The sequence below is a fragment of the Littorina saxatilis genome, linkage group LG12 (assembly GCF_037325665.1).
Source record: "Littorina saxatilis isolate snail1 linkage group LG12, US_GU_Lsax_2.0, whole genome shotgun sequence".
Taxonomy (NCBI): Eukaryota; Metazoa; Mollusca; class Gastropoda; order Littorinimorpha; family Littorinidae; genus Littorina; species Littorina saxatilis.
Window position 1 is genome coordinate 57,532,194 of NC_090256.1, and position 25,141 is coordinate 57,557,334.

The window sequence follows — 25,141 nt, forward strand, 5'->3', positions numbered from 1 at the left end:
GTTCTACACTTGAAAAGCCCATAAACAGATCAATATGATAAATCCCATATATATGTATGAATAATTCAAACTCTGATTCAAAAGAGCTTTCTTTCTTTCTTTATTTGGTGTTTAACGTCGTTTTCAACCACGAAGGTTATATCGCGATGGGGAAAGGGGGGGGGAGATGGGATAGAGCCACTTGTTAATTGTTTCTTGTTCACAAAAGCACTAATCAAAAAATTGCTCCAGGGGCTTGCAACGTAGTACAATATATTACCTTACTGGGAGAATGCAAGTTTCCAGTACAAAGGACTTAACATTTCTTACATACTGCTTGACTAAAATCTTTACAAACATTGACTATATTCTATACAAGAAACACTTAACAAAGGTAAAAGGAGAAACAGAATCCGTTAGTCGCCTCTTACGACATGCTGGGGAGCATCGGGTAAATTCTTCCCCCTAACCCGCGGGGGGTATTCAAAAGAGCACCGGCATCCCCTGATAGTGATACATATTCAAAAGAGCACCGGCATCCCCTGACAGTGATACATGTAGTGTAAACAAAACGCACATGCACCTATTCATCAACACTTGCACTGAGTTGATGATACTCAGTCACACAACTCATTCAGGGCCGAGAAAACGATACACAGAATTTACACAGTACAAAACCCAAGGAAAAACCTACATAAAATGTGTAAGAGGCGCACATAAAAAAGTGATCACCTATCCCATGCTAATCCTGATCAATATAATCAGTCTCCTGTGAAAGTCACCCTCCTAAACATGACAGCTAAATATGTGACATGGCTTCATAATAATTATGCTACCATATCAATCATCACTTTCAAACCATGCATATTCCATTGAAATTAATTTAAAATCCTTAATTGATCTTAAATTTAGTGCCTTCAAACAAGAAAACAAATGAAAGTGTTAAAAAACAGTAACCCTTAAAATAGGGCGAGCGGTCTACTGTATAGTACAGATTTTGTGAAGCTGCACTTCACTCAAGTTAAAATACCAAAGGCAGACCTGAGTGTCATTTCAAACACTTTTAGTTTAATTAAAAAGTCACCAGAAATTACATTTTCACAGCTCAATATTTGATGAATGATGATTTGAAGTTGAAATGATACGAACAGACTTTCTTCTGATTGCCTGTCAAAATAATAGTCTGCATCCTCATTTTCAGCTGGTGACAGGTTTAATGACTCAGATATAATTTTATATATATATATATATATATATATATATACTAGAGGAATACCCGGCTTTGCCGGGGTGAATCGCGAGACAGAGACAGACAGCGTGGCGGTTCACCACAATCACCTTTGAAGGCGAAGTCCTCTCAAACGGGATTGAGAATTTTAGAGCTTATTTCTAAGCCCTATATTATCTGTTATGGCTTCTCAAATGCCAGAACATACAGACAGACAAAAGCCGCCAGACCCCATCACAGACAGAACTCTACAATCCACAGGTGTTGCCTCCACACACACACACACAGAAGCCGTATATATCTATCTATATATATAAATATAGAGATACTGATGACAGTGGATTTTTCGATAAATAGATTCGACCTTTGCACTTTTACAGTGAGGACAACTTACGGGTACATGCAAGGAAAGCCCACAACTTCTAAGGCGAACAACTCTGCAGAGTCTGCTGTGAAGGGCGACGGTAGTCTCCCTGTCACACTCGACCCCCTTTGAATGAACTTTGTCCCCAAAGTTCCGAACCATGGACCCGCCAAGCTTAGGTCCCTCCCAGGTGGAATGGGAACAGCATGAAAATGTTTCAGTGGCCTGAACATTTCATGTCGAGTCCCATCGCTGTCGACGACGCCAAATGTAACCGAGTGCCGAAACACCACAATCACCTTTGAAGTCAAAGGAAGGCCTGAACATACAGACACACCAAAGCCGCCAGACCACATCACAAACAGAACTCTACAATCCACAGGTGTTGCCTACACACACACACACACACACACACACACACACAGAAGCCGTATATATATGTATATCTATATCTATAAATATATAGAGATAGATGACAGTGTATTTTTTGCGTGGCTATAAATTGATTCGACCTTTTCACTTTTACAGTAAGGACAACTTACGGGTGCAAGGAAAGCGTTCTGGATAGTGCAGTGACATTCTAAAAATAGTAACGTAGTAACGGGAATATGGATTGATGCCACACGAAGGAAGGGAGATAAACGCTGAAAACACTGGAGAAGATAAGGAAGAGTTACTGGGAATGGATCCAGAGAAAAACCAAAATCGGTTCAGCGCTGCGCGCTGAGAGCACGTTGCACTTGTAGTGTTTTATTATTATTATTATTATTATTATTATTATTATTATTATTTATTATTATTATTGTTGAATTGTTTCTTGTATTGTTTTTGCTCTCCCTCACCCCTCAACTCCCTTTTCTCTACATAGTCTGATTTCTTTTTGTTTTAGTTCCTTTTATTTGGTGTTGAATGAAATGTGTTTTTATTGTGTTTTTTAATTTTCCATGTACCCTCACGGGGTTTTTATCGGAATAAAACTTGACTTGACTTGACTTGACTTGACTTGTTGAAATATCTCATCGACCAGGTTGTGTCCGGGGTGTACCTGAATATGGCCACCAAATTTGAAAGAGATCCATCAAGAACTTTGGCCGTGCATCGCGGACACACACACACACACACACACACACACACACACACACACACACACACACACACACACACACAGACACAAGATATATAGATCATCATTAATAAATATATTCCATATTCATCACAAAAACTTTTGAGGAGATTGTTTTTAAATATTTGCCTATCTTAAATATTTGCCTATATATATATATATATTACCCAATATTGACGGACTGTGTGATGATATCTTCTGCTATGGTCTGTTGAGACAGTGATATCAAAATCGAGACCGGAGGTCGAGATTTTGATATCACTGTCGAAACAGACCAATGGCAGAAGATATCATCACACAGTCAGTCAATGTTAGATATATTGCTAATTCTCTGGACATTTTGTATTTTCTGTAAAGAAATTACAAAAGTATTTGTCTCAGTTTTGGCTGTTCCATATTCCTCCCTCTGATTATTATTTCTTCTTGTTCACTCTTTTCTTGTACTTTTCAGTATTTTAAAATGTCTTTCCTTTCAAAAAGTCTTTAGTCACTTGCTCAACTAAATTCTGGGATAATTACATTTTCATATATATTTGTTTGTTTTTAAATTTAGGTGTTTTTGTTTTTGAAGTGGGGAAGCAATAAAGAGGTCGTCGATATCAAAACTGATATCGACGGAAATGTCGTCGATATTACTTTTGCACTGAGCTCAGTTTTGCCCAATTGACCAATGGAAATCCACATAACATATAAAATAGCAATATATACATAAAACATCAGAAGTTGTGAAAGAAACAATTGAAAGTCAGAAGAGACTTTCTTCTGAGATTTGTTAAAATCTCTTAGCAGAGCAAAAGAGAGAGGAAACAAAAAAATGTGTCCCTTCACATATATATGTTAACAATGAAAGTCTGTTTGCTTTATGCAGAAAAAATGGTATTCAAAAACTAATGTACAAAGTGGCCATTTGTAATGTCTAAAGACAGGCACAGAGGTGTGGTGGTAAGACGTCGGCCTCCTCAGGGGCGGATCAGTTGCTTTGTAAGGGGGGGGGCACTTTGAATCGAAAGTGAATGTGATGGGCGCGAAGCGCCCGAATTCGCTAGGGGGGTCCGGGGGCATGCTCCCCCGGAACAAATTTTTGCCCAAAGAAGCAAAATGGTGCCATCTGGTGCCATTTGAACTTAGAAATGGTCATAGAATCAGCATAGAAAAATCTTTTTTTTTTCTTCTTCTTTTTTTTTTTTTTTCGGTGGGGGGGGGGGGGGCACGTGCCCCCTGTGCCCCCCCCCTCGTCCGCCCCTGCTCCTAATCGGGAGGTCGTGAGTTCGAATCCCGGTCGCTGCCGCCTGGTGGGTTAAGAGTGGAGATTTTTTCGATCTCCCAGGTCATCTATGTGCAGGCCTGCTAGTGACTTAACCCCCTTTGTGTGTACACGCAAGCACAAGACCAAGTGCGCACGGAAAAGATCCAGTAATCGGGTCATGTCAGAGTTCGGTGGGTTATAGAAACACAAAAATACCCAGCATGCCTCCCCCGAAATCGGCGAATATATATATATATATATATACGGTATATATATATATAAATATTTAAGACAAGTGTTACATTGTACCTATGCTTACTATCCCTGTCATACATCATTAACTTGGTGAGAATAACAGTAACACCTGAGACCTTTAGGGAAACTGTCAGAGTGCTGCTAGTCTGATCAGCGCCAAGAGAACTTCAGCCAAGTGGGATGTACATATAGTGAGCATGTTGGGCAACAGACACCCCCATTAGAATGCAAATCGAGTTCGAAGCATGCCTTTTTTACACACGTGTGTGGAAAAGCATGTAGATGAATATTTTTAATAGAGGCAAGCGTTTGTGTTGACAGACACTGGGTACCGACGCTTCAAAAGTAGGTCACACGGTATGCCCTCGACAGTCTCCAGACACTCGGTGAAAACGTTTACAGGGATCAATAAATGCATTTTTGTTACAGGGATATAATTTAAAACAGTTGATCACATAATGTCCTGCATTAATCTACAAGTTTTTCAAAACACTTGATCGATTCATATGTGTGATGACCTACATTAGATTAAAAATAGGTCATAGCTGCCCGGAACCCCATTGTAGCGTTGTGTGGCGTTTGAAAATTAATTTAAAGCGTGCATTTTCAAACAAAAGAGTGGAAAGCATGTAGATTGATATATTTCATTAGAGGTAAGCGTATTCATTGACAGACACAGGGAGCGACCTTTCAAAAGTAGGTCACACGGTGTGCCCTCGACAGTCTCCAACCATTCTGTCACAGTCACAGGGATCAATAAATGCTTTTTTTGTTGTCACGAGGTAATATCTATAACAGTTAACCAAATAAATTCCGTCAATAGTCTGTGACCTTTTGATTATCTTTGACAAGTTCATCTATCTCATATGACCTATTTTTTGCTGAAATATAGGTCATCACTACCGGGAGCGAAAGACGTTTGCCTCCAAAGAACTATCTTACAACAAAATATCTACATGTATGCACAGACACAAAACACTTGTATCACTCTAATGAAATATATTAATCTACATGCTTTCCACTCATTTCGTCCTTCACAAATACAAATGTAAAACCGATTTCAGAAGGTTGTTTAACATCAGATAAGATGGTTAAAGCTAAGCAAAACTTTACAAGTACATTTCAAAATCCACATCACATTTTTCTGTGTGTGTGTGTGTGTGTGTGTGTGTGTGTGTGAAAATCTATTTCCATAAGCACACAAAAAAGAAAAAGTCTCTTTTTATGAGTACATGTATGCAAAACCAGTTTTTTAAAAAATCCCGATCAACATCCAACATAAACAAAATCATGAATTAATGTATTTTGTTAGTGTCAAAAAGAATAAACAAAACACAGTTTTCCAACAAACACTTGAACATAACACTATTTGAATCGTCAGTGTACCAAAGGAATGTTTGTCAACTCACAGAACTTGCAGGTGACGCTAGGATTTGTTACTCTTCCCCACAGTCCCCGCCACAGTTGCAAAGGGCGGTGCCCTGAAGACCTGCAGCTCCACATTTGCACCTTGCCTTGCAGCCTTTTTTGCACCCACAGCGAATCAGTTCGTAACAGGAATCTTCAGCCTGGAGCAAAGTGGTCCACAAGGGCTTCCACCCCTCTTTTTCTTCTTTGGTCCAACCCCAGTCCTTTGGAGAAGGTAAAGAGGGAGCATTCTGCAGAGATTGCCCCTATACAAACTCTGCTCGGTAGGCAGCGCGGAGAACATGCTGATGCAGAGCATCGGAGGTGGGAGGAATGTTCTCAATGGAACGGCACTTCTGAGAGAACAAGCATTGCCTTGCTTCATGGACTGTTGACGATGTGCTGTTCTCATACATCAAGACAACAAACTGTTCAATCTTGCTGATGCAATCGCTGAAAGGTTTTCTCATTGCAGCAAGTTCAAGGAAAGCTGAAATTGCTTCTGGAAAAGCTGCCCAAGATGTCCATGCTGTTGTCTTGCCTTTTGACGAGAAAAAGTACACGGTGTCACATCCGTTCACATAAAGCGCTTTAAACTTCGGATAAATAAAGAGAATAATAATAAAAATAAAAAAATCCTGTTAATGCATCAAAAACTGGCAGGTCACTGACATTTCCAGGCGGAAGACTACCAGCAATCTTGTGTGCAGCAATGTGGTGAAAATGCTTTCCCGAACCAAATGATACCCACAGCTCATTGCCATGCCACTTTTCAGCAAAATAAATGGCAAGGACAACAACATCAGTGTCTGCAGTTCGTATTGCGATTCTTCTGTGTCCTTGTGCAATACAGTGTGCAGCATGAAGAAACATGCGTGTGTCCGCTTCTTCTTGATTGCAACTATCAATGGTGGACAGGATAACATCAGGGGGAGAGCAGATGACTTTTTCTCCACATGTAGCAATGACAATTTTGTCCGTGACCTTCTGGCGGATCAGTTCTCTTGCGAGAAACTGGAACAAATCTTCTTTGTTGCCATCGTTTCGAAGGAAGCTCATCCAGTTCGATGGAATTGGTGAAGTTGGAGTCACTTTCCGTCGCTGCCCATGGCAACGTTTCCGCCGTGTAGAGGATTTCAAGCTGTCAGGAAGGTAGATATCCCAGACAACATCCACTCTTGACACGTTTTCCAGCTGAGAAAGCACGTATGGTATAAAGACGAAATCTGCCTACTCCTGAAACGTGCGTGATGTCTTTGGAGATAGACGCTGAACAATGAAAGCACCATCAAGTATCCTGGCATCAACTTCTGCAAATGCATTCTTTGGTCGAGCAGACGTTTTTGTAACGTGTGTGGAGCTTAGTGAGCACGCTAACAGCAGGTCTTCCTTCAGCTCTGGATTTTCAAGACAAGAAGCTTTTTCCAGTCCATGAAGGATATCCTCAGTTCGAAGGTCAGGCACTTCCATGAAGCCTGTATCATCAGTAGTGGGCAGCTCATCATCAAACTTCTCTCCCCTAGGCTCGTAAACCAAAGAAGAATCACAGCCAACCACACATTCAAGGCAGTGGAGAAGGTCCGACTTTTGGCCTGTCCTCATTTCTCCATTCTTGCTGAGTGCCGGGGGTACTGGTTGATTTTCATGGCGGAAAAACTCGGGCAGATTGCCTTTTCTTGTTTGGCAGGCTATGAACAGTCTTGAAAACAGTGAGCAGTCATTGCGCAGCATGGTAACTGCAGTCTTCTGTGGTGTCTCCTTGCAAAGACTTTCAGGTGGTTTCGGTGCAATGGAGATGTTACTGGTGTTGGTCTTTCCATGAGTCTTTCTTTTACAAAGTCGTTGTATTGCTGCTGTCCGACTTCGATCACACTCTGGACTGCTTTCACATCACAGTTTTCGACCACAACTTTCGTGTCCATAGCATACAGAACCTCACTGTCGTCTTCAAAAGGATTGCCGACTTCTTTAAAAGCTGCAATACGCTTTTCAACATTCATCTTGAAAGTCTTTTGAAATGCAACAGATTGCTCATGATGTTCCAGCTTAGGAGACGCATGTGAAGGTAGTTGCTGCTCAAAGCTCTGCACAATTCGTGCAATCTCTGGTCCAGCCACCATCCACCTTCGCAGTGCCACTGGATTCGTTGTTAGTCCGATCGCACCTCTATCCCCTTTAACCAAGGCATTGCACTGCTCATGTGCGTGGTCAAGTGCAATGGAAGAGAATGGCCGCCGAGTTTTGTTCACGACAAATGCACCCAGATAGAAGGCTTGATACACGGATAGAATCCTTGTCAACAGCTGACACATGTCACGCAGATGCACAGAAAGCCACCGCGCATAGTGTATGTGGTCCAGTGCGAAAAACCATGGAATCAGAACCGCCAGTGCTTGGACAAACTCATCAAAGTTTGCAGTCCGAATAGCGTAGACAAGCTGCAGTACGTTCAGTTCAAGCTGCAAAAGCTCTTTCTGTGGTTTCTGTAAAGTGAGAAAGAATTATTAATATTATACACTTGTAACAAAACACTTTCGCCTTAAGAATCTTTGGAAAAAACCCATTTACTTTGTGTGTACTTTTCTCGATTTGGGGTAAATATCTTTTTGCTATGTTGGAACATATAAAAAAAACTCTTTGTACAGTGTTCCTTACAACATCAATAATAATGATAATACTTATAATGATATTAATACTACTACTACTACTAATAATAATAATAAAAATTATAATGACAGCTTATATAGCGCGAACCACAGTAATCTATGCTCTCCGCGCTGTACATTGTCTTAGATCAGAACAAAAAACTTCAACAACAACCCAAGGAATAGCTTAAAAATTATGAAAAACAAACACTTACAACTGGTCATTTAGATGTAGATTGCTTTCTTACCCCCGAAAAGTTTTTTGTTCGTGTTCAACATGATGCATGTATCTTAGACATTTTGACTCATTTGGCCCGCCATACATTTTGTACCACAGGGCAAGACAATCGACACTGTTACTCATACACAGGCTACAAATGTAAATTAAGAGTACTGTATTGGGTTCATTTTGTTCTAATGAACATGTGACATTCATATATATTACTGCTGTATGTGTTCTTCGTGTATATGTTTGCAAACATCAGTACGTAATGCGCTAGCAGACGACACACGGTCAAGGTAAAGCTATCGAAACGATGATTGAGCAATGAGTGTAGATCTACTTACCGTTTGGGCTTCACCGCTTCATTTCCCCCCAAAATAACCTGCGCTGGTGTTAGTCTGCATTCACTGCATGGTGCCTGGGTGGTAAAGTGGGTGTCCCAGCCAAATTAAAGGACAAATTGTAGTGCCGTCGAACCGGTCGACGGGTTCAAAACAAAACGCGCCATTGTGCAAAGAAGGGATGTGCCTGTGACGTAATTACAGTCCGCCGACTTGTGTCATTATTAATTTTGGGAAATTTGAAGGCAAAATTGTACGCATTAAAGGCTTGAAAATATCTTGCATCTATTAAAATTCGAAACGAGGGACTCATGAAGCACTAGTTCCAATACAACAACTGTCTCGAACTGTCATAGCAAACTGAAATTCGTCCCCAAATTCACTAATATAGTCAAGCTGATGGTAGTTTTGGCACCAACGCTTAAAACAAAGTCAGTCAACAGATTAGGAAGCAGGCGCCTTTTTGTACACTTTCTTGGCGTTACTTTTGCCATTATAATAAATGCACACGTGTACAATACATACTACTTATGATAGCCAGACACTTCATGAATTATAAAAGAAGAACTGATTGCCAAATGGCTAAAAATTGCATTTATTGATTAATCTGAATATATATGAGCCTGTGCCAAAACGCGGTCAGCAAGAAGATACCTGCCTTTCAAGAATAATTTCTCTTTATAAAAGCAGCAAGTTACCAACAGCACCACTCCTTTTTAAAGTAAACCCTTCAGAGAGATAGTATAAATAGTTTCATCAGTTTTTATGAATTGGAAGGTCTTGAAAATTTAATAAGAATGTCCAAAAATGGCAAAATCTGACACTTTCAGAGTGGGACATTTGACACATAGCTACCTCATTATTTTTCAAGAACATAAATGCTGCATGGACATAACATTTCTTGATGGTATTTCATTAAGTGCATGAGGAGGATTCACTCAAATAAGTTTGCACCTAATACATGTTTCAAAATTGAAAACTCCTCCTGTGTAGGTTCCTCCTGGCTCATTTTGCATTCAAACTATAAGTAAAAGTTACTTATTACCAAATTTTGTCTAAAATTACATCTTTCTTGAAAATAAGTGAATAATATGCATTGAAACAACATTTTATGTCTCGTTACGAGTGACACACAAATATGAGTATTCCAGTAATCTGAATAGAAATCCAACTAAGTTTAGATACTAAAACATTTACAATGCCATAAATACAACATTGCTTCTTAACTTTTGCTCTGAAACTATTTTTGAGTATGTGAGGTGAAAAACTTTTAAACTTGTAATGTGTCAGTCGTAACGAAGTGGTTACGTAATTTTTTTAGTCCAGCAGTCTCAGCTATGTGAGCTATAGCAATATATCCTTAGCTTTCAATGCATTTATGTATACAAATGTGATTGAGCCATTTAAACATTTTTATGAACAAAATATTCAGCATAGGACTGTGTCCTGTGTTACGGTTGACACACATAAATATCAAGCTTTGTTCTGGCATTATCAAAAAAGTTTGCTACAAGTTATCTTTAAAATGTCAAAAACAGAATCTTAAAACAGTCTAAATGACTATATTAAATTTGCAAAGCTCTGTTTGCAATTGCATTCTGAATTTTGCATGTGAATGTCCCATTTCAAGGATCTCCTTTTGGCACACTGGCTCATATATAGATTGACGTCAAAAGCGAAAATGCGGAAAAATATGTCATTCTCGCTTTTGACGTCAATCTATATTTAACTTTTCTTCGAAAGTACAAGCGATTGAGTGCACATTTTGGCATCTTTAGCAGCGCTCTCATTATTTAATTTATATATATACAGGGTGGTAAAAAAAAAGCGCCCTATTTTCTGTTTGATCTCATTTTTGACTGCAAAGAGAGATTTGGAAATTGTTTTCACCAAACAATAGCAGAATGATGGCAAATTATGTCTTGCACATTTTGGTAGAAATTAGTCTGTCCTTAGCAGTTCATAATATAATAATACAATAATACTAATACCGTAAAATCCCTAGCAAACGCCCAGTATCTAGCAAACGCCCACCCCCCACTTTTGGCCAAAAGTTGTGCAGAGGGGTCACTACCTAGCAAACGCCCACCCCGGGTGGGTTTTTTCCCCAAACCTTTTAAATATGGTATCAGAGACTGCTGGGTTGAGTGGATGAGAGAAGCAAGACCACCGACAGCAGCAGCTGCTGACAACCTCAAGCAGCCTAGAAGGCAAGACGTCATCAACTGGGTCAGCAGGGCGTGGGACATACGACCTGAAACGATCGTTACGTTCTTTCTCAGGTGCGCAATTTCAAACGCCATAGACGGTTCCCAAGATGATAAAATACTGGAGTGAGTCCAGATTAAATCGGCGCTATCCTGCCTCGCGATCACGGCAATGGAGATGCTCCAGAAGAAGCTGAGAGTGGAGATGACAGTGAAGACGATGATGTTGACTTCGGACTAGAATGAGCCCACGATCATCAACCCTACCTGATCTCCAAACAAGTCGCGTAAGGCGAAAATACAATATTTAGTCAAGTAGCTGTCGAACTCACAGAATGAAACTGAACGCAACGCAACGCAGCAAGACCGTATACTCGTAGCATCGTCACTCCACCGCCCGTGGCAAAGGCAGTGCCCGTGGAATTGACAAGAAGAGCGGGGTATTCGTTGCGCTGAGAAGGATAGCACGCTTTTCTGTACCTCTCTTCGTTTTAACTTTCTGAGCGTGTTTTTAATCCAAACATATCATATCTACATATTTTTGGAATCAGGAACCGACAAGGAATAAGATGAAAGTGTTTTTAAATTGATTTCGAAAAAAAAAATTTGATAATAATTTTTATATATTTAATTTTCAGAGCTTGTTTTTAATCCGAATATAACATATTTATATGTTTTTGGAATCAGCAAATAATGGAGAATAAGATAAACGTAAATTTGGATCGTTTTATAAATTTTTATTTTTTTTTACAATTTTCAGATTTTTAATGACCAAAGTCATTAATTAATTTTTAAGCCACCAAGCTGAAATGCAATACCGAAGTCCGGGCTTCGTCGAAGATTACTTGACCAAAATTTCAACCAATTTGGTTGAAAAATGAGGGCGTGACAGTGCCGCCTCAACTTTCACGAAAAGCCGGATATGACGTCATCAAAGACATTTATCAAAAAAATGAAAAAAACGTTCGGGGATTTCATACCCAGGAACTCTCATGTCAAATTTCATAAAGATCGGTCCAGTAGTTTAGTCTGAATCGCTCTACACACACACACACACACACGCACACACGCACGCACACACACACGCACATACACCACGACCCTCGTTTCGATTCCCCCTCGATGTTAAAATATTTAGTCAAAACTTGACTAAATATAACAAGAGAAAAAACTGTGTTTGTGCTGACGTTATTCTGAGAATTAGAAGAATCAAGGTCACTTGTGGGGTTTTTTTTGGTTTTTATATTTAGTCAAGTTTTGACTAAATATTTTAACATCGAGGGGGAATCGAAACGAGGGTCGTGGTGTATGTGCGTGTGTGTGTGTGTGTGTGTGTGTGTGTGTCTGTCTGTGTGTGTGTGTGTGTAGAGCGATTCAGACTAAACTACTGGACCGATCTTTATGAAATTTGACATGAGAGTTCCTGGGTATGAAATCCCCGAACGTCTTTTTCATTTTTTTGATAAATGTCTTTGATGACGTCATATCCGGCTTTTCGTGAAAGTTGAGGCGGCACTGTCACGCCCTCATTTTTCAACCAAATTGGTTGAAATTTTGGTCAAGTAATCTTCGACGAAGCCCGGACTTCGGTATTGCATTTCAGCTTGGTGGCTTAAAAATTAATTAATTCTTCTTCTTCTTCTTCTTCTTCTGCGTTCGTGGGCTGAAACTCCCACGTACACTCGTGTTTTTTGCACGAGTGAAATTTTACGTGTATGACCGTTTTTACCCCGCCATTTAGGCAGCCATACGCCGCTTTCGGAGGAAGCATGCTGGGTATTTTCGTGTTTCTATAACCCACCGAACTCTGACATGGATTACAGGATCTTTTTCGTGCGCACTTGGTCTTGTGCTTGCGTGTACACACGAAGGGGGATAAGCCACTAGCAGGTCTGCACATAAGTTGACCTGGGAGATCAGAAAAATCTCCACACTTAACCCACCAGGCGGCCGCGACCGGGATTCGAACCCTCGACCTTCCGCTTTGGAGGCCGACGTCTTACCACCACGCCACAGCGCCCGTCAAAAAAAATTAATTAATGACTTTGGTCATTAGAAATCTGAAAATTGTAAAAAAACATAAAAATTTATAAAACGATCCAAATTTACGTTTATCTTATTCTCCATCATTTGCTGATTCCAAAAACATATAAATATGTTATATTCGGATTAAAAACAAGCTCTGAAAATTAAATATATAAAAATTATTATCAAAATTAAATTGTCGAAATCAATTTAAAAACACTTTCATCTTATTCCTTGTCGGTTCCTGATTCCAAAAACATATAGATATGATATGTTTGGATTAAAAACACGCTCAGAAAGTTAAAACAAAGAGAGGTACCGAAAAGCGTGCTATCCTTCTTAGCGCAACTACTACCCCGCTCTTCTTGTCAATTTCACTGCCTTTGCCATGAGCGGTGGACTGACGATGCTACGAGTATACGGTCTTGCTGAAAAATGGCATTGCGTTCAGTTTCATTCTGTGAGTTCGACAGCTACTTGACTAAATATTGTATTTTCGCCTTACGCGACTTGTTTTTTCTATCACAGAACGTTGATCTTTATTTGTGTAAACAAACGGTGTGTTTATTTGTCATTAAAATTGCATAAATCACATGGTTGTACGTATCACTTTTTTCTCGTGAAAATTTAATGACACTTTATCTTGCAGAGGGGTGTATACCTAGCAAACGCCCACCCCCTACTTTTACCTGAAATCTGTGCGGAGGGGGGGTGGGCGTTTGCTAGGGATTTTACGGTAATGACAGCTTCATGGACAATTTCTATGTTCGTGTTGCAGCAGTTCTTCTACGAAGAGGACCCTAGGCCCTGGATAGAGCAGATTATCAACTACTAAGGACAAACCAATTTTAACCAAATTTGCAAGACATAATTTGCCATGATTCTGCTATTGTTTGGTGAAGAAATTTTTAAAATGTCTCTTTTGCAGTCAAAAATGAGATCAAAAAGAAAACAGGGCGTTTACTTTTGACCACCCTGTATATAAATCTTAATCCTACTTAGGTCGACCAAATGTCGCCATAAAGCCCCCATTTTACAACACTTTCGATTTAGGGCGACCGAAAATCGGTCGCCCTAAGTTTTTGCGCCTTTTCTCCAATTCCATTGGCCTGACAACATTGACCCCATGCGCTATCGAGAAGACAGTGCCTAAAGTATCTTGCTTGTAAATCGCATTAAGTTGGGATTTACCGTTTGAGCACAAAATTGAATAAGTTATTTTGAGACTTAGGCCGACCTTTGCAAAAAAGGGTCTTTAGGCAACAATGATATTTATACAAATTTTTTTTAACTGAGTGTAAACATATCATCCTCATTAAAGGCAAAGTAAGCCTCCCGTAAACCATCACAGATACTGTCAGGCTTTTACACACAGTACAAACATTCATTTAAACACTCACCGCTTGAGAACATCCTAGGTGCCCTCCGTAAAGAGCGAGCAATTTTCAAAGAAATTATTTTTGCGTGGTTTATCTTACCCCTGAGCCATTGTGAACCCGTGTGATCCAGTTTCCCTTTTTCACAATGTAGTCGTCAGTTAGTAATTTGAATGCGACTCGCTGTGAGCTTATCTGCAATAGCACGTTATTATGTACCTCTGACTATGCACGAAACATACGGCTGTGGTTCACAAGAACTCTCGCGATGGCTTTTGACTGTTCAGAGGAACTGGCGATAGGCATAAACCGTCGTCTGCTACGAGAACCACCACCTTGCGTGACCCTGCTTCCGGGCGTTTCTTTTTTCAAACTTTCAAAACTTCGAATTGTACTGATCTTGTCTTGATGAAAAAAGAATTCTTTTATGATTTAAGAATGTTTGTGTAACAAGCTGTCAATTTATTATTTAGATTTTAAAAGTTAGGTCTAGCGCCAAAACGCACCATGGTCCGATTGTCTCAGAGACAATCCGCAAAATTAATTCTTTGAAAATTGCTCGCTCTCTACATAATAGGGCACCTAGGATGTTCCCGTTTGGTGAGCGTTCAAATGGAAGGGTGTTTGTACTGTGTGTAAAAGCCTGACAGTATCTGTGATGGTTTACGGGAGGCGCACTGTGCCTTTAAGGCGACGATGTAAAACACCTATATCTTAATCTTGACTGATTTTCAGTCAATTCATGACTGTTGGGTGAAGGTCACTTAGCAAATGTAATTACAAAATTTAGTTAATATTGCTTGAAAAACAACGGATATAGCACTGGTAGCCATAAAACCCCTTTTTACAATGGTAGTACTGTAGTAAAATGAAAAGTCCTACGGTTTTTAGCCATTAAGGACTTGAGTGTTTGTCCGCTTTTTAAAAGAAAGAAGAAAAGAAGAGAAAGAAAAACAAGTCGCGAAAGGCGAAATTACTACATTTAGTCAAGCTGTGGAACTCACAGAATGAAACTGAACGTAGTCCGCCGCTAGTGCAAAAGGCAGTGAAAGTGACGAGCCTGTTTGGCGCGGTAGCGATTGCGCTGTGCTTCATAGCACGCTTTACTGTACCTCTCTTCGTTTTAACTTTCTGAGCGTGTTTTTAATCCAAACATATCATATCTATATGTTTTTGGAATCAGGAACCGACAAGGAATAAGATGAAATAGTTTTTAAAACGATTTCGGAAATTTAATTTTGATCATAATTTTTATATTTTTAATTTTCAGAGCTTGTTTTTAATCCAAATATAACATATGTATATGTTTTTGGAATCAGAAAATGACGAAGAATAAGATGAAATTGTTTTTGGATCGTTTAATAAAAAAATAATTTTAATTACTTTCTTTCTTTCTTTCTTTATTTGGTGTTTAACGTCGTTTTCAACCATTCAAGGTTATATCGCGACGGGGGAAGGGGGGAGATGGGATAGGGGAAAGGGGGGAGATGGGATAGAGCCACTTGTTAATTGTTTTTTGTTCACAAAAGCACTAATCAAAAAATTGCTCCACAAGTTTCCAGTACAAAGGACGTAACATTTCTTACATACTGCTTGACTAAAATCTTTTCAAACATCGACTATATTCTATACAAGAAACACTTAACAAGGGTAAAAGGAGAAACAGAACCTGTTAGTCGCCTCTTACGACATGCTGGTTAGCATCGGGTAAATTCTTTCTCGTCCCAACCAATATGGGACTCCCCCTAACCCGCGGGGGGTAATTTTAATTACAAGTTTCCGATTTTTAATGACCAAACTCACTCATTAGTTTTTAAGCCACCAAGCTGAAATGCAATACCAAACCCCGGCCTTCGTCGAAGATTGCTTTGCCAAAATTTCAATCAATTTAATGGAAAAATGAGGGTGTGACAGTGCCGCCTCAACTTTTACAAAAAGCCGGATATGACGTCATCAAAGGTATATTTATCGAAAAAATGAAAAAAACGTCCCGGGATATCATACCCAGGAACTCTCATGTCAAATTTCATAAAGATCGGTCCAGTAGTTTAGTCTGAATCGCTCTACACACACACACACACAGACAGACAGACACACACACACACACACACACACCACGACCCTCGTCTCGATTCCCCCCTCTATGTTAAAACATTTAGTCAAAACTTGACTAAATGTAAAAAGAGGAGGGCAGGGGGTGAGGTTGAGATGATGATGCTCTGTGGAATTCGTTAAAAAGAAAAGTAGTTAAGATGTTGTTTAGTAAGAATTATAAGTCTGTACAGTAAAACCTGCATCTAGCGGACCCTTATTTCGGTGGACACCTTAGCATAACGGACAATTCAAGTGAGGACGGATGTATTTTACTCTCAAAAACACCTTAAAAGAGCGAACACCTCAAAGGCGCGGACGCGGACACCCTTTTTTGGTCCCGATTGGGTTCGTTAATTGTCAACAACGGACAAATTAACCCTTGAAGCAGACAGCTTTTAGCAGACGCTGGTCCGCCATCTTGGTTCTGCAAATACAATCTCGCTGGCGATGTAAACGGGCGAGAAGCTTATTTTGTAAGCCAATGACAGCACTTGAAAGAATTTGATTTTTGTATGGTGCACGCTCATTGGTCGATGCCGTGAACTCACAAACATTTCGGGTTTCTACTTTCTGTACTGTGGTGCATCTTCGTCTCATCCTTCGTCTTCGTCTCATCATGCCAAAACGACAAATTTTGACTTTAGAAGAGAGAGTCGATGTCATAAACTGATAAAGACCGTTCGAAAAGTTGCTGATGAGCTGAATTGCGGAAAAACTCAAATTTCCAACATAAAAGCTGATCGAACACAAATTCTCAGTCAGTGGGACTCCGGTGCCAGATCGACTGCAAAATGTGTTAAGAGAAGAAAAACAACCTATGATGAGTTGAACGAAGAACTCTTCGAGTGGTTTTCAACAGCTCGATCAAAGAATCTTCCAGTGAATAGCCCATTGCTTCAGATAAGAAACCGATTGCACCTCTCTCTCTCTCTCTCGCTTGCTCGTTCTCTCTCTCTCTCTCTCTCTCTCTCTCTCTCTCTCTCTCTCTCTCTCTCTCTCTCTCTCTCTCTCTCTCTCTCCTTATCTTTGAACACACACACACACAAAAAACCTTGAGGGCTTCAAAACTTTTGAGTTTTAATAATCACTGTGTCAAAAAAGAATCAGTGACTTGGTGGGGTTTTTTTCCAAAAAAATGTTGGCGCATTCATATTCATAAGAAAGGACACCTTGCTACAAAGGACAGTGGCAAGGCTCCCCAAGAGCGTCCTTTGCTCGCAGGTTTTACTGTATTCTATATCCTGAATAACGGATTTGTAAACTGATTTTTATTCAAAACGAGTTAAAAGGTAGAACCTTTCAGGATCCCCAATAAAAGCAAATAGATGAGCAAGTAAGAGGAACACGAACAATAAATCTCAAAACTTTTTTAAAATAAAAAGGATTAAGATGTAAGCCACAAAGGACGTGGTAATAATGGTCGCCCTATGGGCGGATTTATACTTATATATATATATAATACATAAATATATGGCCCAAAGTCAGAATAGGTGTCCATTTTTGTGACATGTATACAAAATCAATTTTAAAAATGAACATTTTCTTTGTTTTGAAAATAGAGATGTATTTTAGAGCATAAATACGCAAGGAACAGCTATGATTTAAGAAAACTCATGTTTGATCACTTCACAGATTCAGGTTTAAAAGTTTGCAGGAGTTCATAACTTCACACCGTCACAAAATTTAGACTTGTTAAATCATTGTTGCTACATGTATTGGGTCTGTTTTAGACATCTGAGCAAATTGCTACAGCAAATTACTTTGCATTTCAAGCAAGTTAAACTTGTTTTGGCCACGCATGATGCAGATGTGAACTCCATTAATGGGAAGTTCATAACTTCACATAATTTACTTTTATTGGTATAATAAATTTAATTTATACAGGCAGGAAACAATTTGTTTTGTTTTTTAATCTGAAAAAGGTGAGCTGGAACATGAAGGTAATTTTTGAAGATGAAGTGTGGAGAAGATTTTTTGGTTAAATCTGTATTATTTATAGAAATTAATATTGTCACAATTTTTTCATAGCAAATATTGGCATAAGTTATCATTAAATCTACAATTTTGCTGTTTTTGTGCAAAATGTGCTTGAAAAGTACCATCAAAAGGATTTCAATACACCAAAATGTTTGTCTGACTCAAAGAGTTGGCAGAAACTGAAAGTTTTTTTAGAATGTCCTAGGAGTTCATAACTTCACACCGTGACATCACAAACTATGGCTAATTCAAACCAAAGTAAGAAAGTGCATATGTCATATTATTTTCTCTCCAGCTACTCTTTGTAATCGACATACAACTAAGTAATAAAAGTAAAACATTTGTGAAAACAAACGATAACAAAAATCATAAAATGTGAGCGTGCGCATAACTTCACAAGAATTTTTGTTATGTTGGTCTCTAGTACAGTTACTGTATAATATATTTGCAAAACAATGACAAACTGAGAACACAGAGTTATAGTATAGGCTAAAGCTGCACTTATATTACAAAATCAGATTTTAATTGCCAAAATAAAACAAATTGTTTGAAACTTGTGAAAGTTCATAACTTCACATCAATCACACATTTATACTAAAATAACTAACTAAAGTCTCTTGCAAATAATTCTAAACAACTTAATGATTTACTTAACCAAACTCAGTCATGAAAACTGTTACCGAAATCATTATTTAGTTAGTGTTTATGTCAGCTGACTGTGTGTTCATAACTTCACATCATTTATTTAACTGAAAAGCTACGTACTAAAATCTGCTGGTAAATTAAAATAAAAATGACATCAAACTGTAACAGCCTACTCTGGAGAAGAGCAGCACATCATTTGAGGTAGTGATTTAGTGTAGTAAATTAATTATTGTGTATAAATCATACTCATGGCATGTGTTCATAACTTCACACCGTGGGGCTGAGGGTCAGTTGATGTGAAGTTATGTACACCGTGCAGTCAACCCAGATTCATGCTGGAATTATCAAAATGTAATTTTGAGGGTTGATATTCAGAAAACTTCTTACAAAATGTCCAGATAAAGTCAAATGTACTCTTTTGCTATTAACAAGGCATTATTTTAAACACGCCCTTGAAAAATGAGCTTGAGTTATGTGAAGTTATGAACTTCATGACAAAACGGCTAAGTACTTCAGAAAGAAACAGTCAGCAGCCAGTAGATTCTTTTTGTGATGAAAATCATGGTACAGTGTAATTTGGAAACTGAAAATAGTCATTTTACATATATTTTGGGTTTTGACATGAGTTAGTAACTCTCACATAAAAATAGTGCGCAAGACACAGAGAAAATGGCTAACTAAAGCATACTGCTTGACTTTAGTGACAAAAATTGCTTAGTATCTAAATCTAATGTACTTTTATATGCAAAATTGCTGTTCCACTACAACCTTAACTTTCATGGCTAGCATTTAAGGACAAAAAACACTCTCAGTGGAGATAGTAGGAAAGTTCATAACTTTCTCACAAGAATTTTTTATTTCTCAATTACTCAAACACCAATGAATGAACTTGATGCAAACTTTCAGTGTGACTGCTGCTAGTGGATCCAAATGCATTACAAAGCTAGGTGTTCCCCAACCAGTCAATTTACTCATTTTATAAGGCAAAAGGTTGGAAAGTTCATAACTCTTTTTTCACAAGAAAATCTGCACGTAAACTTCAAACTACTTTTGAACATGCAAAAACAAGTCAAACAACCCTTTTTATGTTTTATACCTCTGCAAAACATACTGTAAAATACATTTTTTCAAAAATATATCAGGTTTCAATCTTTAATTATTATTTAGAGCTGATCAGTGAACAAAAATGAAGTCTTACGGAAATAGTTATGAACTTTCTGTGAAATTTTGTCTCCCCATTTTCTGCAGGCTCACTGACAAAATTCAAAAACTTTGCTTTGTCAAATGTACATTTGAGTTTTACTGGCTCAGTGAAAAGTCATTCATGACATTCTGTCCCATAAATATGACAGAGTAGACCATGTTTCAATATGCTGTAAGGTCATGTCACAAAAAATGGCCAAAATGTAGTGCTGCTGACTTCAGATAATGGCGACATTTTCATTAAAAACAACAACTGAGCACACAATGTTTCTCTAGGTGTGTACTTCATACTTTTTTTTACAAGTCTCATTAATCTTTACAAGGATTTTATTTTTCTTTGATGTACAAATCAGGTTAGAGCCAAGGTTGCACAGCTATTTCAGCTGTGGACACCATTTCAGACTTAAGGCCATATATACATCTATATCTATATACGGCTTGTGTGTGTGTCTGTCTGTCTGTCTGTCTGTCTTTCTGTCACTTCGCGATGCACGGCCAAAGTTCTCGATGGATCTGCTTAAAATTTGGTGGGCATATTCAGGTAGACCCTGGACACAATCTGCTCGATGAAAATTTTCAACACGTGCTCTCAGCGCACAGCGCTGAACCGATTTTGGTTTTTCTGTACATCCATTCCCAGTAACTCTTCCTTATCTTCTCCAGTGTTTTGCGCGTTTATCTCCCTTCCTTCGTGTGGCATCAATCGCGTACGGTGCGCCCGGCGAAGCCGGCCTACGGTGCGCCCGGCAAAGCCGGGTACCCGGCAAAGCTGGGTATTGGTGCACCACTCACCCGGCAAAGCCGGGTCCGGCAAAGCCGGGTACCCGGCGAAGCGGGTATTCATCTAGTATTATATATATGTAATCATGTATACAAATGCAAAGACTGCATGTGCACACTCACATCTATAGTACTGTGTACTATTAGTACACAACCACTTCTAAGTCGATACACACTAGGTCTAAACTCTGACAATAAACTGCCGAGTAGCATCAGTTTTTGTGTGTGCGTGCAATCTTATTGTGTGTGTTTGTCTCTAGCGTACTTAGGACTCAAAATTTGATACTATGAATAGAAAATGAAGCGTCACTTCGCACAATGGCGTCGAACGACACTCTGAGTTTATGTGGTTCTCTGATCTTTTATGTACACTCCGAGAATTTAATCTACGTTACACTTACAGTAATTACCATGCAGCATCAGATTGTTTTTGGTTTTTGTACTCTGATAATCAACTGCTCTGCGTTCCTAATGCAAAGTGGTGTTGAATGGCAAATTCGCTTCACATCCGAAAGTTAAAGTTAACATTAGAGTGTATACAGGGGACAGACTCTTGTGTACACTCAGAGTGCCAGTGCGTTTATTATCTTTATATAATGTTATTGAACCAAACATGAAGACTGAAGTTCAGTAACTATAGTCAGTCCGCAGGGGCCAGTGCATTTCATGATCAAAATCCCTGCAGTGCAATTCAAATTACAATCATGGAATCCTGCGAATTTCTGGACATTGTAATGTAAATGTATACTGTATAGTGTTACAGCAATGTTTTGATGATTCCACACAAATGGGCAAATGAAAAATACCACACAAGTAAAAAAATTAACTGAAATCGCCAGCCACATCGGTTTTGGTTGCTCAACATGCCCAGTGTTGAGTGTGTGTCTGCGAACGCGACAGGTGCCTGTTGGGGGGGGGGGTTGTTGTAGTAAAATGAAGGCCACGCTTCTAGCTTCAGGCCCATCTCCTCCAGTCTAGCTTGCAAAATATCAACTATCCATACATTCCTTGAAATCTGTGTGCTACGTACCACAGGGCTGGTGATCCAGATGATTCGGGGATGAATCTTTCCCTCAATTACACACTCGATCAACCGTGCAGACTGCAGTACTCTCCTCTTCCGCACATCCATTCATAACAACGCCCAGGGATCACTCATTTATTGCTTAGAGTAGACAATGTCTCCTGTATTGGTTCTTACAAGAGAGCAACGCAGCCTTGTTATTGTCTGTCAGAAAACAAACTTCTACTTTTCTAATGCTTCTTCATATCTTCTAAGTTTAGCTGTATTGTATTCAAGCCTGGTTTTAAAATAACTAAATGTTATGGACTCAAACAGTTTAATAGCTGGTCCCTCTCGGAGCTGACGGACTCTGCCGAATGGATGGTCCGGATGTTTCCGGAGAATTAAAATTATCGCTGACAGCATCATTTTATTGACGCTGAGGGCGTGGGTTTTTTTGTGGTTTTTTTTTTTTTTTTTTTGGGGGGGGGGGGGGGGGGCGGGGGGAGACTACAGTATTTCATTTTGTATTTGGTGGTGAGTGTTCAGCCGATTAACGTACCCAGAACGTCGTTTGGTTACATTTTATAGTCCAGCAGCTGAATGTAGCGTATCAGTCGCCGGGGATAATATTATGCTGAAGAATGTTCCTGTCATACATGCAGGCACAGTGTAACGCCCTGTAGAATATGATATAAAAATGAAGAAAAACATATGTTAAACTTGAAAAGCAGAAATAAAAGCAAAAAAACAAACAGAAGAAAGGGCCAGAATCAAGCAAACACCATACAAACCTTACCCTACCAGGGGAAAGGTGAGGTTAAAATATGATTAAGATTGAGATAGGTATAACATTCAATGAGTCATTAAAGCCCCACTCCGCCTCACATGAGCCGTTTACAGAACGATGGAATCTTTCACAAAATAAGCAATTCCAACATTATGGAACACCGTGACTTGCAATAGCATTTACTGAACAGCACAGAACAATTGACACATTTCGCAATAGCATTTACTGAACAATTGACACATTTCGATTGACACATTTCGCTTGAATCAGTTTCTATCAAAGCATGCGTAAACCACACACCAGCCTTCTCGTGGTTTTATTCAATCCCCGAGTCGTCGTGGCCTCGTGTGACCCCCTTGGGTTTTTTAATTGTTTTAATTTTTTGTTACATACGTGATGAATTTAGTCGGTCAGTTTGTGGTTTCAATACCACTCCGTATCTGCAATAGGAGGACTGGGTGGCCGAGTGGTAACGCACTTGCGCTGGGTCAGGGCGTTAGCAATTTTCTCCCCCCTTTCCTAACCTAGGTGGTGGGTTCAAGTGCTAGTCTTTCGCCAGGATGAGACAAAAAACCGAGGTCCCTTCGTGTACACTACATTGGGGTGTGCACGTTAAAGATCCCACGATTGACAAAAGGGTCTTTCCTGGCAAAATTGTATAGGCATAAATAAAAATGTCCACCCAAATACCCGTGTGACTTGGAATAATAGGCCGTGAAAAGTAGGATATGCGCCGAAATGGCTGCGATCTGCTGGCCGATGTAAATGCGTGATGTATTGTGTAAAAAGATTCCATCTCACACGGCATAAATAAATCCCTGCGCCTTGAATATGTGCGCGATATAAATTGCATAAAATAAAAATTTAAAATTTTTTTAAATAAATCCCTGCGCTTAGAACTGTACCCACGGAATACGCGCGATATAAGCCTCATTGATTGAGTTTGAATCCGTTCTTGCCATGCTCCTAAAGCGTGTAACATACAATCTTGCACACGTTTGCTTCAGTAGTGGCAAACGGAAGGAAAGCGTGTGACATTTTTATATATCCCATGACCTCCCTTCTTTGTCTCTGTATAATGTACTCTAGGTATATTTCTTGTATTTCCATTGTTCTCTTGTTACATCTATGATGTAACTATTGCACTCTTATAACACATGAAATAAAGGATAAATAAGGGTGCACGAAATACATCATAGCTGGCTCTACTTTCTGTCGTCCTTGACATTCCAAAATGCACGGGATGTACCTGTCGACCGGATGTGCAAGGGGTTACCACGCTTTTGAGAACTTGCGCGAGAGTCGTTCAGTGCATAGATATCCCTTGACAGGTCTGTATGGATCTATGTTCAGTGCTATAGCTGAGTTTTAGTCTCGACTTACCGAGACTATCATCGTAGCGTCATAGATTTCAAGTCATGACGTCTGTCGTCCATCGCGTCATATTAAGGGGACGTAATCTTTTATGTTTCCTTCTATTCGCTGTTCTATTTCTCTCTTGTGATCAACATGACTGACAAGCCGTATCAGTGTGTTTGAGTGTGTGTGCTCGTGCTCTCAACTAAAACAAAAGTCAAACTAGCAATCGTTAAAAACCCATTCCGTCCGACCAGCACTGACTGGCTATGTTCAGACTATGCTCATGTGAAGTTACAGCGTGCCCGGTACACACGCCCTTATCGGTACATCATCGACTACGAATGTTCTCTGGACAAGCTGTTTAAAGGGATAGTATCCACCGAAAAAGGTCGTCAGATCGCTTTCAAAGCATCACCGTAAGATTCTAGGTTACAAATAATGCTACCATCCATGAGGAATAACTTAACTTTGCAAATTCAACAGTTTTGATAGCTAATTAATTGTCGTAACAGAATCCAAGAAAAGAGCACTCTTGTAATGGTTGGGTGATTTCCCTTGTCAAAAGTGTCAACAATGGCGTCTTCCTGCGATCATTTTAATCTGACAATGTAAGTGTTACATGTTCCAGCTTTAGTTAACGTTGTCTGACAGGAAATAAAGCTTTCAATAGGACAGTCAGTATCAGTGTACAAGTTGCTCTCAGCAGGACTGCAAATGAATCGATCGATGCGAGTCAAAAAGCACTGTAGCACTCAAAAAGATTCGCCGGCCTTGACGAAGATCATCAGTGCTCGTACTTTAGAAGCAGTACTCAGTTAGATTATCTTGGACATACGTGTTGCCTGTTGGTGATCATTTCAAATAATTATAT

The 25,141-nt window shown here is 39.4% G+C and overlaps 1 protein-coding gene across 1 annotated transcript in view; it reads right to left on the minus strand.

The window, feature by feature from the left end:
- Window positions 1–22,255, minus strand: part of LOC138982351 (transmembrane protein 198-like) — a 63,446-nt gene extending 41,191 nt beyond the window's left edge. The window contains exon 1 of the mRNA XM_070355603.1: window positions 22,149–22,255. The gene's annotated coding sequence lies outside the window, so the exon portion shown is untranslated. The remainder of the gene's footprint in view (window positions 1–22,148) is intronic.
- Window positions 22,256–25,141: the final 2,886 nt, after the last annotated feature.